The 16,137-nt window shown below is 49.9% G+C and overlaps 1 protein-coding gene across 1 annotated transcript in view; it reads left to right on the top strand.

Moving 5' to 3' along the window:
* Positions 1-16,137, top strand: part of RRM1 (ribonucleotide reductase catalytic subunit M1) — a 516,096-nt gene that overhangs the window by 103,880 nt on the left and 396,079 nt on the right. The gene's annotated exons all lie outside the window — the stretch shown is intronic.

The raw sequence follows: 16,137 nt of genomic DNA, 5'->3' as shown, positions 1-16,137 counted from the left end.
TTCACCTTTGAAATTCCTGCAGAAGGTTTTACCTGGCAAAGCAATGAAAAAAAAAAAAAAAGTGCAATAGGAGAGTTGGTGGAATACATAGATTTTAAATTATTTAAGTTCAGGTAATTTATATCTTCAACAGGATTTGTTTGGGAGCTTTGACTTTTTTTGGGGGGAAAAAAGGACTCAGATAATGCTGATGGTGCATATTCAAAGCAGGGAGATTTTTTTTCCAGTGGGGGAAAAAAAAATGATAGAGAAACTTGAATCTGCATTTTTTGGTGAGTAAAGATTTGAGAGGGATTGGAAAATTCCACCCAGGAAGCAGTGAGGAGAGCTGGAGTGCCTTTTCCTTGTCCATTCCTACTCCAAGCTGCACACTTGGATCTTTTTCTACTGGCTTTGGATATCCAGAAATCCAAATTTTCTGAACTTTGCTTCCAGACTCAGCTGGCATGAAATGCTTAATGCCAAGGAATTCTGTTTTAAGCAGTGGGAATATGTGGGAGAACCTTTTAGGGCTTTTTTATGGCAATGTTTAAAGGCTCCTAAATAAAATTTTGAAGACAGAAAAGATGGCAGAAATATTTTATTACTGTTTTTTTAAACTGAAAAGATCCTCACCTTGAAACAGAGTTCAGGATTTTTTTTAGAAGAGATAGGAATTGCTGTCTATTAAAAAAATACCACTTGGGGTCTTGGAAAAAGGGATTTTTGAGCCTCTCATGGTGTTTTTAGGACTCAAACTGGGGCTCTCTCTGGGTTTGCTTTTGCCACAGTTGGGCTGAGAAGAGATTGATGCAAATGTTGACTGAAATTCCTGGTTCTTGGGTTTTTTAAATAATATTGGTTTGAAAAAGAATGGAGCCATTCCAGGCCAGGGAAACAGGGAGCTCTGGAAGGCCTGAAATTCCTGACTGGAACAGAAATCTGGGCCCAGAGACCAGGAATACACTGAATTTTTGGATTGCTAATTCCCTGGAAACTGGAACAAAGCCCGGTTCTGGTGTGTGAGTGGCTCCATGGGAGCTCTTGAGCAGATTCCATGGATTGCTGGAGCTGGACACCCAGGAAAATGAGATTATTTTGGGTTACCCTCAGCTGGCTCCACGTGCTGCATTCAACACCCAAAAAGAAAACAGTGGAGTGGAGAAAAACTTGATGAGGTTTGCCACAACTGCCTTGAAGCCTTTCCAAGACTCTTCCATGTTTCTCTGCTGGACTTTGTGTTGAAAACATTGGGAATAATTCCTGTCCTGTCCTTGTTTCCATGAAAAATCCAAGCATGAGTTTAGCAGTAGAAACCCAGGTGGCTGCTGTTGTGTTCCCTACAAAAGCAGAGCTGCTTTTCAATGCAAACCATCAAGAAATCTGATTTTTTTTTTGGTCATTTTTTAATATTCACCTGAGGTGGGAACCATGGAAATGTTGGAATGCTCAGAGTGTCTGTTCCTGGTTGGATCTGCCACCTCCTGTCCTCACGACTCCAGTGTGCTGCTTGGCTTTTTCTCTGGTTCTTTTTATTTTTGTAATGTTCCAATGGATGCTTTAGGTGGTATTTTATACACTTGTATAGCACGGGGCAGATTGAAATTAAAATATTTTGTTGTCTTCTTGTAAATGTCCTGGTGTTTCCTGCATGGAACCACGCAAAGGTGGGTGCCAAAAAATGGGAATTTTCAGCTTCCAAAGGGGCAGAATGTTGTGCCAGACCCTCAGAAGTGGATTCCTGGCAAAGCTTTCCAACCTTCAGAGAATTCCATGAGCTCCAAATGTCAGGATCTGCTCCTGAATAAAACCCAGTGGGGGAGATTCCAGTGCAAACCTTGATTCTTCTGTGCCTCAAGTTCCTAATAATAAAGGTGGCACCGTCTTCCTGCTCCAGAAGAATCCCTGTGCATTCATAAGACAGGAAATATTGATAGAAAAAATAAATAATTTGGGGTGTTTTTTTTTTTTTACCAGAGAAATTCTGGATTTCCCATCCCTGGAAGTGTCCAGGGTCAGGTTGGATGGGGCTTGGAGCAGCCTGGGATAGTGAGAGGTGGAATGAGATGAGCTTTAAGATCCCTCCATCCCCAGTCATTCCATGAGCCTGTGATTTTTGAAGCTCCTGGCACATGAAAATACAGCAGGATTGAAAGGGCTTCACCTGATAACTTTGAAATCCTTTTTTGTTGCAAAAGGAATGAAGGAGAACCATGAAGGTTTTGCTGTGGGTAGGGATGGAAGTCCTGTGATGGCAAAAAGGAATTTCTGGTGCTCAATTAAAGCTTTCCCTCGTTAGCAAGGTGAGGATAACAACCTTCAAAGTTTGTTTTTAATCACTTTTGTTTTCCAGAGCAGCACCAAGTGCAGGAACTTTTCTCTCTGACACTGGAGCAGTGGATCAGTTCTTGTTCAGCCCAGAAATTTGCCAGGGGTGGGGAAGGAATGAACTCCAGCAGCTCTGGGACCATTGGAAGGATTTTTGAACCATCTTTGTACAGTTCCAGCAGGGATTTTGCCCTTGGCATCATCACCTGCCTGCTCAGGTCCTGCTTTTGGCTTGTCCTGGGAAACACAAATTCCTCATTTTTGCTTTTATCCTGCCTTGCCCCAAAACATTTTCCAGAGAATTATTCCTTGTTAATGCTTTTAATAATTCATAATTGGATTTGGAAAGACAAAACAGGGATAAAGACATTCCCCAAGACTCTGGTAAAGGACATTTTGACATCACACTTTCAAATAATATCAAAATTTTCAATGTCACATGGAGTGAGGCAGGAGCACAGAGGTAACTCCAATGACAAGGGACAGGATGGAGCTGGCAGGGCTGGATTTATCTTCCCTGACAAAATTTCCATTGATAACTGGAGCTGTCACATTCCAGACTTTCTGTCTTGTTGAGTGTGTGCGTGTTTTCCTGCCAGGAATTCCTTTGCTTTGGAATTCCTTTTGGGGAATAGGAAACACATCCTGGGAGGAGCAGCTTGAGGGAGCTGAGGGGGTTTGGAATGGACAGGAGGAGCAGGGAAAGGAGGAGAGGAACTGGGCTGAAATCCCACCAGGAGAGGCTCAGGATGGAGATTGGGAAAGGAAATTTCCCTGCACTGGGATGAGCTGCTCAATGAGTGCTGGAATCTCTGGAATTGTCCAGGAGGAGTCCAGGCGTGGCCCTTGGGATGTGGTTGATGCCGCTGGGGTGGGACTGGATTCTTCTGAAAGCTCTTCCCACCTTGAATATTGTGGGATTAGAGCCTTAAAGTGCGACTAAACCGCTGGATGTGACGGATTTCCAGAGGGACGAGGAAGTTCCCATAGGTGGAGCTAAACACCCAACAATGGATTTATCCTGATTAAACCCAGCTCAGCCTGGAGCCCTGGCTGTCATCATCACAGCACACGGGAGGGAAACATCTTGGACATCCCTCCCAGCCCCCAGCATTCCACGATTTTCTGATCCCACCTTTACAAACTGCTGTTATCTGCTCTTTTTGGAAATCCCTTTGCTTTGAAGGAGCTCCTGGGGTCACACACAGAGAGAAAAGTGGTTTGGGCCAAAAAAGGGAAATTTTGGGGTTCACTTGTGGCTTTTAAGTGATCCCAATCCCCAAGGTGTGTGTGGGATTACAGATAATTCCCTGCTGGGAGTTACTGCCAGGCTGATGGGAAGAGGAGAGGAAACTCCTGGGAGAACTCAGAGCCTCAGGGGGGCTCTGAAAAGGAGGGAGAAGAGGTTTTTTTCCGTGGGCAGAGAGTGCCAGGACAAGGGGAATGGTTTAAATTGAAGGAGGGCAGAGCTGGATGGGATCTGAGGCAGGAATTGTTCCTGGAATAGAATTCCCAGATTTGCTGTGGCTGCCCCTGGATCCTGGCAGTGCCCAAGGCCAGGCTGGAGCAGCCTGGGACAGTGGGAGGTGTCTCTGCCTGTGGGACATGATCCTGAAAATCCCTTCCAGCCAAAATCTGGGATTCTCTTAAATGCCTTGAACAACAGCATGGATTATTACTTCTTTTAACCTTTTCTAGGAGCTGAACCATGCTGGATTGATTGAGCCTTTGTCAGTAAAGTAAGGATCCATTTATTGATGTCATTTAAAGGGAAACACAGGACTTGCCATAAAAAGCAGCTTTTCCTCCAAGAAATGGATTTTTTAAATTATTTTTTTACCTTTTCTAGGAGCTGAACCATGCTGGATTGATTGAGCCTTTGTCAGTAAAGGATCCATTTATTGATGTCATTTAAAGGGAAACACAAGACTTGCCATAAAAAGCAGCTTTTTCCTGCTCAGCACACAACCCTCCCAAAAGTGTGCCAGTCCCTTCCCTGGAAGGCTGTGGGAGCCTGGCTGGCTCCATGTGCTGCCAGGGCATGGAAAGTTCCTGCTGATGCCTCTCCCACACAGCACAATTAACAGAGGGATTACAGCTGCCATGTGCTGCACCTGCTTTTAATCTGCTGGGGTCAATTCTGCCTGCTCCAGCTCTCTCCTGAATCAGCAGGAGTTTGTTGGGAGCTGGGACGTGCGGGAATGTCGGGCTGGGAGCTTCCTGAGCTCCCTTGGGCGCTGCTGCCACAGCACCCACTGCCCTGTCATTAAAGTGGTGTCAGAGTTTCCATTCTGCTGCTCTGCAGGGAGAGAGTTCCCAGAGCTGAGCTCCTGCAGGAGGGAAGGTTCTTTGGGCCTTTTGTTGGTTGGGTTTTCATTAGGATTTTAATATAATGTGGATTTTTTTTTTTTTTTAAGTGTTGTCTGAGACTTCAGAGTGAAGAGTTGGGGCTCAGCCAGACTTTCCTGGTGGGTATGGCAGCCTTGGAATTCTGGAAGGTTCCTTGAGGAAACAACCTCAGGCTGGCCCAGGGGAGGCTCAGCTCGGCCAGCAGCAGGAATTTCCCCATGGAAAGGGTGCTCAGGCCTTGGCACTGCCCAGGAGCTTTGGAGTGCCCATCCCTGCAGGTGTCCCCTGGAGGTGGCACTCAGAGCTCTGCGCTGGGGACAAGGTGGGCACAGCCTGGGCTGGGAGGGCTTTTCCAGCCTCGGGGATTTGGGGATTTTGGGATTTATGAATTACAGGACAGCACATCTTGGGCAGTGCCTTGTTTCAGCCAGAGCCACCTTGCACAGACTGGAAATGCAATTAAAAGTCAGAATTTTCCCTGGAGCTTTATTCCCTCTCTAAAAAGTAGTAAAACATCTTCCAAGATGCAGGAAGGACACTCCCTGTCCTGCCAGGCAGCAGCTTTGACCTGCAGTGTGAGAACCAGGACGATCCTGCAATTCCCTGCCCCAGGAATTCTGTTCCCTGGGTTTGCTCCTTGCATCCTCCACCTGCTCTCGAGGCACAGGGTTCACACACAGCATCTCAAACACACATCTGAGAATTGGGCTGCACAGAACTTCCCTTGCAGCTCTTTGAGTTCCCTGCTTGTTTCTGCAGCTCTTGAGATCAGGAACAGCAGCTGAGGAAACGTTGGAATGGGATGGATGGTTCCAGAGGGCTGGGAGGAGGAGGAGGAGGAGGGAAGGACTGATCAAACACTGGGATTGATTATCCCCCAAAGCCCACGGGGATGCTTTTCCTTGGCAAACATCTGGCTCCAGAACAAACCTGTCTCAAGAGCTGCAGTGTGAGCAGAGACTCTCAGCTGTGGGGGATAAAGAGGCCGGGAAGGACAAATCCCTGAGCACCAGTGGCAGCAGGAACAACCCCAATCCAATCCATGGCTCAGCTCCCACCTCCCTGGCACGGGGAAAGCTCTCAGAGCTCTTTACCAGAACCCTTTGGACATGACATCCTACTGGAAATCTTACACCCCAGGGCTGCCAGGAGTGGTGTGAGTGCTGGGAAGGGGAGTCCTTTCTGGTGCCAGTGAGTGGGACAGGGACAATCAGGAGCAGGGACAGTGTCGGGAACAGGGACAGTGTCGGGAGCAGGGACAATGTCAGGGACAGTGCCAGGAATGTGGACAGTGTCAGACATAGGGACAGTGTCAGGAGCAGAGACAGTGTCAGACACAGGGACAATCAGGAACAGGGACAGTGTCGGGGACAGGGACAGTGATGGAAACAGGGACAGTGTCAGACATAGGGACAGTGTCGGGAACAGGGACAGTTGGGAACAGGAACAGTGACAGCTGGGAACAGGGACAGTGCTGGGGACAGGGACAGTGATGGGAACTGTCAGGAGCAGGGACAGTTGGGAAGAGGGACAGTATCAGGAACAGGGACAATCAGGAACATGGACAGTGTTGGGAACAGGGACAGTGTCAGGAGCAGGGACAGTGTCAGGGACAGTGTCGGGAACAGGGACAATCAGGAACAGGGACAGTGTTGGGAACAGGGACAGTGTCAGGAGCAGAGACAGTGTCAGGAACATGGACAGTGTCAGGAGCAGGGACAGTGTCAGACATAGGGACAGCGTCAGGAACAGGGACAATCAGGAACATGGACAGTGTCAGGAACAGGGACAGTGTCAGGGACAGTGTCGGGAACAGGGGCAATCAGGAACATGGACAGTGTCAGGACAGGGACAGTGTCAGGACAGGGATGGAGAGGGCAGCACTGCCAGCGTTCCCTCCGCTCTGAACCCGTTCCTTTGTCCTGCTGGGTCACCCAGAGCTGCCCCAGCCCTGCCCTGGCTGCTGGGGACCAGGAGGGGGACAGAAGGGCTGGGTTTGCTCCGTGCCCATGGGATAACTCGTGATATCCCAAGGACACTCCAGGGAGCTGCTGCCTCTGGCCCAGGGAGGTGGGAAGGGATTTGGTGCCCTTTTGGTGCTGTTACCCAACCTCAGCATCAGTCACCACAAAGCCCAGTGCTGCTCCTGCTGGATTCTGGCTCTGGGAATGCCAAATTCCTGAGGATCCCAGCCTGGCTGCCACCAGGGCTCTGCCATCTGCACGTGCTGCTTCCTTTCCTTCCAAACATCTCCATTTCCTGGCTCTCCATGGGATGAGTGGCTGCCAGAGGGAGCAGCGAAACAACTCCACACGGGGGGATTGGGACAGAAACCACGGGGAGAGGTCCCAGTGCAGGGATTTCAGCATTGGGCCAGGGACAACATGGAATCATGGAATGGTTTGGGTTGGGAAGGGCCTTAAAGATCATCCCATCCCACCCCTGCCATGGGCAGAGCCACCTCCCACTGTCCCAGGCTGCTCCAAGTGTCCAGCCTGGCCTTGGGCACTGCCAGGGATCCAGGGGCAGCCACAGCAAATCTGGGAATTCTATTCCAGGGCCTGCCCACCCTGCCAGGGAGGAAATTTTTCCTAATATCTGCTCTAAACCTGGAAATTGTTCAGTGTGAAGCCATCCCCTGTGTCCTGTCCCTGCAGCCCTTGGCAATTGTCTCTCTCCAGGTTTCCTGGGGCTCCTTCAGGCCCTGCAAGGCCACCCTGAGCTCAGCCCAAAGCTTCTCCTGTCCAGGCTGAACAATCCCAGCTGTGGCAGCCTTTCCTCCCAGCAGAGCTGCTCCAGCCCTCTGCTCATCCTGGAGCCTCCTCTGGGCTCTCTGCAGCAGCTCCACATCCTCCCTGTGCGTGGGCAGCCCCAGGAATGGGGATGGGATCCCTGCTTTGGAGTCCCTGTGTTCCAACCCAACACATTCACTCGGTTCCAGCCTCAGTTTATTGCTCATTATCAATCAAAGTGAAGTGCCAGGGGATTTTTCTTTGGGCCAAGGAACAGAAGGCTTTTGTGCTGGCTTTGCCGTGGGTGGAGCCGGGGAGGAAGCAATCCTCCTCTTTTTGAACTGGAGAAAACACCCCGACTATTTGCACTGACTTTTGCCCTGAGTGCATTTGCTTTGTTGGCCAGTGGGTGTTTGGGGCATGGAGGGAAATCCTGGCACACCTTGAAAGGAAAGCCAGCCTTGGTGTGACACACCTGGCCAGGGGTGGCCTGGCCCAGCCACCACCAGCCTGAGCTGTGCTCTCCAGAGGGGTGGTAAGAGGTCACAGAGGTGCAGACTGGATATTGCAGGATATTTTTCCTTGCTCAGGCCTTGGGATGAGGTGCCCAGGGAGTGGTGCAGTCCCTGTCACTGGGAGTGTTCAGGAGTGTGGATGTGGCCCTTTGGGGTGCTGCTGGTTCATTTTGAAGGTCTCTTCCAACCCTGATGATTCTTTGACCCTTTAAAAGCCACGTTTGGAGGTAATTTGTTGTCGATCTCAGTTTTTAAAAAAGCCATCCCCAAACCCAAGCCATTCTGTGATCCAAACCCAGCAGAGAATTTGGATGATGCCGCTTTAATTAAACGGAGCTGTCGATACTTTGGTAATTTCAGGGTTTGTTTCAGGGTGTTTTACGCAGTTTTGTGTCCTGGTTTATTCCCTGCTGGGATGAGCAGCCTCCAGACCATGGACCCCTCGGCAGGGCTGGGCTGGACAGGGATGGGAACAACCTGGGAGACTGGGAGGTGTCCCTGCCCACAGCAGGGGTGGAATGAAGGTCCCTCTCACACCAAACCATTCGATGGAATTGTGTACATGAATTTTTTGGGGTGAGATTCAAAAGAAAAAAAAAAAATAAAAATCCCACGGAACGTTTTCCTGTTGTGTGGAAAAACAAAGGGGTGAATTTGGAACTTCAAGTGCAGTGGGGCAAACAAAGGTTTTGTTTTCCAGCCACTGCTTTGCCCTAGAAAGCTTCACTTTGAGGGACACTTCTCTCCCTTTGACTCCTTTCAAGAGGTTCCCTCATCCCCTGCAATTAATTAAATCACGGCTGTCAACGTGTTTAATTAATTTGCCATCTGAAGCTTTATTACATTGAGTGAAGGATGGGAAGCACTGAAGATGTTAAAGCTCAGCTTTGCTAAGGCAGAGCTGAGAGGAGGAGAATTCCAAACACACACCAGCATCAAGGCAAAGGACTGAAGTGTTCCCTCATCATTCCCAGTGCTCCTCAGTGTCCAGAGAACTCCTCTGATGGTCATAGCTGGTTAAAACTCCTAAATGGACAATAAATCCCACTCATTTGTTTAAATTTGAGTTAAAATGTGATGCCACACTGAGCTTTTTTTTTTTTTTTTTGATGGGAGTGGAGCTGGTCATAACACCAGGATAAAAAACATGCCCTTGGTGAGATCTGCTGGAAAATATTTGGATGGTAAAAGTGTTGCATTAATGGGCTTTGATTAATGGTTGGTGTTGGGAAATGAAACTCTCCAAACAAAAGGAATAATGTGCTGTATCTGGCAGAGGGGTTGATCGACAGGAATTCACTTTTTCCATTTCCTCGTGTGGAACAAACAAAGGAGGCTTAAAATTAGTAAATCCTTTAGTCATGGCATTAGGAATGGCACGGTGGAGTAATCACAGGGTTATGGGATGGCTGAGTTGGAAAGGATCTTCGAGATCATCCAGTTCCAGCATAAACCATGGGCAGGGACACACCTTCCACTGTCCCAGGCTGCTCCAAGCCTCAGCTCTTCTGTGCCAGGCAAGATTCCTTCCCAATTCCTTCCCAGTTGTAATCCAAAACTACACCCAGCTGGCCAGCAGCAGGAATTTCCCCATGGAAAGGGTGCTCAGGCCTTGGCACTGCCCAGGGAGCTTTGGAGTGCCCATCCCTGCGGGTGTCCCCTGGAGGTGGCACTCAGAGCTCTGGGATTTGGGGATTCTGCACAGTCCAATGGGTTTTGTAGCAGTTTGGGATGTCTGTGAGAGAGCAGCTCTCCCGTGGTAAGTTTGGGTCTCCCAAAATGTCTTTGTGTGGATCTGAAGCCATTTTCCCCCTCAGTTTTTCCTTCACCTGCACCCTGTGTTCCTGAGGATGTTTCCTTTTCACTCGTGAGGCAGCAGAGATTTGGGATTTTTTCGAAGGAGGGAACCAGAGTAGTTCATTAAACCATCTCAGTGTAACGAACTCCAGCTCTTTTACAAACACTGTCATTAAGGTCAGCTCATCTCTTCCTTGTGCTAGGGTCATCCCTGGGTTGTGACCGAGGCAACAAACACAGGATGGACAACCCCAGTGGCTTTTCCAGTCCTGCCTGAGCTCCAGGAGAGGATTCAGCCTTTCCTGCTGCCCAGGGAAGAATGAGAATCCGGAATTCAGCACTTACTGAAAGCAGGAGGAATGTGGCAGCCCTGTGACTTCAGGAGGGACAGTTTCATTCCGTGCCTGGACTATTGTTTTGAGTGGGAGGGAATTCAAAGAAACTGGGATGACTTGTTTGCCCGGGAGGAGAAGAAACGCCTGAAGTAAGGAAAATATGAGAGGTGAGAGGAAAAAGTCCCTGTGTGGATAAAAGTGCACCGGGGAAGGGCAGGAGCAGAGCAGGAAGGACCTGGGTGAGGAATGTGGTGGGAAAGGCTTTGGGGGCAGTGCCTGCTCCTGTCCATCCACAGCTCCATGTGTGGGCACTGCAGAGGGCACAGAATCCCAAAATGGGCTGAAAGGGACATTAAATCCCACCCAGTGCCACCCCTGCCATGGCAGGGCCACCTCCCACTGTCCCAGGTGCTCCAAGCCCCAGTGTCCAGCCTGGCCTGGGACACTGCCAGGGATCCAGGGGCAGCCACAGCAAATCTGGGCACCCTGTGCCAGCCCTGCCCACCCTGCCAGGGAACAATTCCTGCCCAAAATCCCATTCCTTCTTGTCCTGTCACTCCATCTCCTTGTGAAAAGTCCCTCTCCAGCCTTCCTGAAACCCCTTCAGGTACAGGAAAGCTTCTGGAAGTTCTCTCAGGAGCTCTGATGATCCACAACGTTTCCAGTATCACCCTAAACCCCAGCCCCTCCTTTTAATGTCTTTTTAATTTTCCCTCTTCAGACATAAAAGAAGGAAAGGAAAACACATTTATCAGTCAAGCAAAGTGCAGCAGAAAGCTCAGGAGAAGGAGGGAGCTCTGAAGCTCGGAGAGCTCAGAAAGGTTGTGCTTGTCCCATTGTTGGAAGTGTCCCAGGCCGGGCTGGATGGGGCTTGGAGCACCCTGGGGTGGTGGAAGGTGTCCCTGCCCAGGGCAGGGCTGGGATGAGAGGAGTTTGAAGCTAAAAAGTTCCCTTTGAGCAGTGCCAGGATGTCACCAGGGGCAGCTGCAGCCTCGGGCACTTTGGGGAACTCTCTCTGTGTTTCTGTTTCTGACTCTCCTCACGCACAGAGGAAAAATGATCGCCCCAAAATCAATTTATTATCATCAGCACTTCCTCCAACCCACACTTCTGCTCTGTGAGAGGGTTGAGCTGAGCAGGGGCTGAGGAGGAGCAGCTTTTGGGCAGGGTTGGACTCACTTTTGGAGGACTTTTCCAACCCCTGTGAAGCTCCAGTGGGTGACCTGGAGAATCCAGAGAAGGACTGACCTGGAAGAAGGGACCTGGTGTTCTCCTCCTCAGCCTGGGGCTGCTCCCAGGTAAGGATTTCAAAGCTGACTGAGTTTCCATGACCTCAACCCACACAGGTGAGCAGAGAGGAAACACAAGCACTGCCCTGAGCCCGTGTGCTCACCAGGGAATGGCTGTGGAAATCCCAGGAGGGATTTCAGTCCGTCCAGTGCCACCCTTGGACACTTCCAGAAGTCCAGGAGAAGCTGTGGCTGTCTCCTCCCTGGAAATGTCCAAGGCCAGGCTGGAACAACCTGAGATGGTGGAAATCCCTGCCGGTGGAATGGGATGATCCTTAAGGTCCCAAACCCTTCCTGATTCTATGACCTGGCTCCTCTGCTGCTGCTCAGGGAGGTGTTTGGGGAGCAATTCCAAAAGTTCTGGCTCTGCCTGAAGCCCACGAATGAGGTTTGGCTTCACTGCCACCACCCTTGGGATGAATTTGCTCCTCGTGACGTGGTTAAACCCACGGAAAACAGGGGTAAGGACAGAGCAAATCCACAGCAGCTCTCCAGTGCAGGCTGCAGGGGACTGGCTGCACATCCAGGGGCACTCCCTACCCTCTCACTCCACTGGGAATCAGTGGAGCAGGAATTTGGGAATCCTCTCCAATCCCCAAACTGCAGAGGTTTGGGGAGGGTGAGGATCAGCTCGTTCTGTGTGCTCAAGGCAAAACCAGCCCAGCAGGAAGACACACGGGGCTGCCTGGAGAGAAAAGAAACTTATCTGGGCCTCACACCGTAACACAGGCACTTGTAAAGAAGAGGAAATGAGATAAAGAAATTACTCAGGGCTGCTGCTGCCTCTGAAAAACTTCCTTGATAAGGGAGGCAAGGCTGGGGCTCACATGCTGCAGCTGCTGTGGGCAGAAAGTTTCAGCTCACAGAAAACAGTTTAATTTTTTTCCAGTTTGGCTTCTCAGGACAGAAGGTTCCCCTGTGATTTGGCTCTTTTCCTTCCTTGTGCACGAAGAACCCTCCTCTCCTGACATTCCCCAGAGATTTGGTGCAAATTCCTGGGAGCTTGGAGAGGATTTGGGGAGATCCTTTTTTCCTGCACCACTGGGACATCTTTGAGCTTTCCTTCTCCTGACAATGCCACCATGAAAATGGTTTTTTGAGCATAAAACATCTCTGCTCCTCAGGGTACTGGGAGATCTTTCCCCATGGAAAAAGTGCTCAGGCCTTGGAAGTGCCCAGGGAGCTTTGGAGTGCCCATCCCTGGGGGTGTCTTGGGGAGGGTTTATTCCTCACCTGAGGTTTTGGTTGTTTAAAGTCCTTGGCCCTCTAAAAGCCCCGAGTTGAGTCAGTATAAAAAAGCAGAGTCCTCAAGGATTGTTTTCAGGTTTCTCGTGGTGTTTATTATTTGATATCTCAGAATTTTCTCTGCTCCCAGCCGAGGTCCGGACAGCAGCTGGGACACGAGGTGACAGCCCACAGATGGGATGTCCCCTGACATTTATACAGATAACTACGGGTTGGTTATTTACTATTTTGTGCCAATGCCCAGTGCTCACACTAAAAGTGACATTTCTACTTTGCTCCAATCCACTCTGACTGCTTTGTGCCATCACCACCCCAAAAGATGGAGGAGGAGGAAGAAGGAGAAGTCCATGAGGTACCACCCAAATTCCACCATCTTGTCCCCATTTACCTCTATTCTATGAACCCTAAAACTACTGAATTCTGTATCATCTACTGTGCTAAACCACTGTTTTCACATCCTGGTGGGTTGCAATTCCTCTCCCATGGATTAAAATCAAACCCGGTGTTTTCCTGGGCTCTGTGCCAAGGTCTCTGAGCCCCTGGACCAGCTCCAAGCCCCCTGTCCAGGGCTCAAATTCCCTTCCTCGGGTCCCAGCTCATCCAAGGGGATGTCCTGGACTCCAACAGAGGTGTCCCCTGGAGGTGGCACTCAGAGCTCTGCGCTGGGGACAAGGTGGGCACAGGGGGGACTGTCTGGGCTGGGAGGGCTTTTCCAGCCCCAGGGATTTGGGGATTAAAATGAGGGTCTGAAATGCCCTCTGAAGGTGGTTGGACTCTGCAGAGGAAAACCCAAATGTTCAGTGGTGGTTTTGCTGAAGGATCGCCCCGTCAAATGGGTCAGGATTTTGATACTTTAAATGATGGGAGGATGAACCAACCTCCAGTTTTGTGGGGATTCAAGGCCAGGACATTGGGCCTGGAGCAGCCTGGGACAGTGGAAGGTGTCCCTGCCATGGCAGGGGTTGGACAAAATGATCTTTAAGATCTCTCCCAACACAAACCATTCTGGGATTCTGTGTGCTCCTGGGAAGTTTGTTTGAGCTTAGGATCCAGAGTCTTCCTCCTTCTGCCCAGATCCCAGAGGATTCTGCTCAGCCTCTGGGAGCTGATGACCCAATTTTCACTCAATTTTCACCCAGGGGGTCACAGAATCCCAAATTGGGTTGGGTTTGGAGGGACCTCAAATCCCACCCAGTGCCACCCCTGCCATGGCAGGGACACCTCCCACTGTCCCAGGCTGCTCCAAGTGTCCAACCTGGCCTTGGGCACTGCCAGGGATCCCTGTGCCAGGGCCTCGGTCAGGAGTGAAGATGAGTTTGTAGCTCAAAGGAGGAACCTTTCCCAGGACCCCTGGCAGCAGAAAACTCCAGCTTTGCTCAGCATTAACCCGAATTTCCTCGCTCTGTGAGTGGTGATTGGTGATGATCCATCAGAATCATCCTCACCAAAATCAACTCTCCAGTCCCTGTGCCTCAGCTGAGGGCTCAGAATTCCTCTGGAGGAAAGGAATTCCCTTTGATCCCGTTCTGGGGGTCAGAATCCTCCCCAACCAGCCCCTTCCAAAGCCGCAGCTGCCAGCACATTTTTAATTTCACATTGGGGGTTTTTTTTTCAGTCTAAATTACATTTCAGTGGCAGGCTGCAGCCAGTTTTCCCAGCTGCTGTAAATCCCCCACAACTCTGGAGCTTTTGCTGCATCCCTGAGCTGTGGCCTCACTCCCACTCCTCTGCCAAGGGAATCCTGGATCCTGGCAGAGATTGAGCAAATGAGAGGCTCCAAACCCTTGTTTTTAGGACTTTTGGGGTTTTGTTTGTGCTGGGAGAGCAGCAGGTGAATGAAAATCCCTCTCTTGGCTTTCCTGGAAGCTCATCCTTTGTAGGGTGACTTGGACAATCCCAGTCCTAAAGGATTTCTGCAGGGTTTGGGCTGAACTGGGGGTTCCCAAAGGGACTGGCCAAGGCCTTTGGGAGTGGAGCTCTTTGGTGAGGGGACAAGTTTGGGGTGGGTGATGGAGCTGGAGAAGGTCCTTGTCCCCTCCTGTCCCCTCCTGTCCCCTCCTGTCCCCTTGGCTCAGCCAAAGGGAGCAGAGCCAGGCCCTGGGAACTGCTCAGGGCACTGTGGGGCCAGAGGAGACCAAATTATTCCTGAATTATTGAATTAATTATTCGATATGACCAACTTGTTTCTGAATTATTGTAATAATTATTCGATATGACCAACTGATTTCTGAATTATTGAATTAATTATTCGATATGACCAACTGATTTCTGAATTATTGTAATAATTATTCAATATGACCAACTGATTTCTGAATTATTGAATTAATTATTCAATATGAATAACTTATTTCTGAATTATTGTAATTATTATTCAATATGGCCAACTGATTTCTGAATTATTGACTGAATTTTGAATTATTTCTCTCTCCCTCTTGCCCAGAGGACTCTGCCAGTGAGAGTTTGGACAACTCTGGTCCTTCCCCCTGATTTTCAGGGGTTACCGTGGCACAGATAAAGATCTGGACAGAGGCAGGGTAGACTTTATCTAGTCCTGTACAAGGGCCACAGCAGCAGCTTTTCCAAGGAAAAGGGAAAATTCATTGACAGAATAAAATGTATTTTCTGCTCCCCGTTCTTATTTCAGGATTTCTTTCCTCCAAACAAAAATGAGGCCGATTTAAATCCAAAAGGCTCCCGGGACTGCGACTTCCAGAGATCTGCAAGACCCTGTGCTGGGAAATGTCCTTTGTCACCTTCCAGAGAAAACTTCCTGAGGGATCCCATCACTCCACAGGTCGTCATTGACCCGGGGAAAATGAAATCTGTGGCTACTGACAGATCCAGGAGGGCAAAGAGAATTTCCCACACAGAGCTGGAGCTCTTTAAAAAGATATTAAATAATAATCTCCCCGTCACAGGCGCTCTCAAATCCCCCCCAAAGTCAAATAGAAGTGACAGGTTTGCTCCTGGAACAATGGAGCTGCTCTAATGGAGACACAGAATTCCCTGGGCTGGAAGGGACTGGGAGAGGAGTGGGGCTCACACAGACTCTGAGATTTATCCCAGAATTAATCCTAAAATGGTCTGAGTTGGGCTGAGACCTTAAAAATCATCCCAGTCCATGGGCAGGGACAGATTCCACTGTCCTTCCAGTTTGCTCCAAGCCCCAACGTCCAACCCTCCCAGGGAGGAAATGTTTCCTAATATCAAATCTAAACCTGGAATTTTTTCAGGTTGAAGCCATTCCCTGTGTCCTGTCCCTGCAGCCCTTGGGAATTGTCTCTCTCCAGGTTTCCTGGGGCTCCTTCAGGCCCTGCAAGGCCACCCTGAGCTCAGCCCAAAGCTTCTCCTGTCCAGGCTGAACAATCCCAGCTGTGGCAGCCTTTCCTCCCAGCAGAGCTGCTCCAGCCCTCTGCTCATCCTGGAGCCTCCTCTGGGCTCTCTGCAGCAGCTCCACGTCTTCCCTGTGCTGGGAATTCCAGGGCTGGGGCAGCTCTGCAGGTGGGGTCCCCAAAGAGCCCCCTCGGGGACTTTGGGATGGGAAGGTGACACCACAGCTGCCTGGGGG

Source organism: Sylvia atricapilla, chromosome 2 (genome assembly GCF_009819655.1).
Source record: "Sylvia atricapilla isolate bSylAtr1 chromosome 2, bSylAtr1.pri, whole genome shotgun sequence".
Lineage (NCBI taxonomy): Eukaryota > Metazoa > Chordata > Aves > Passeriformes > Sylviidae > Sylvia > Sylvia atricapilla.
The sequence above is the reverse complement of the archived record's forward strand: the minus strand, read 5'-3'. Positions and strand labels throughout refer to the sequence as shown.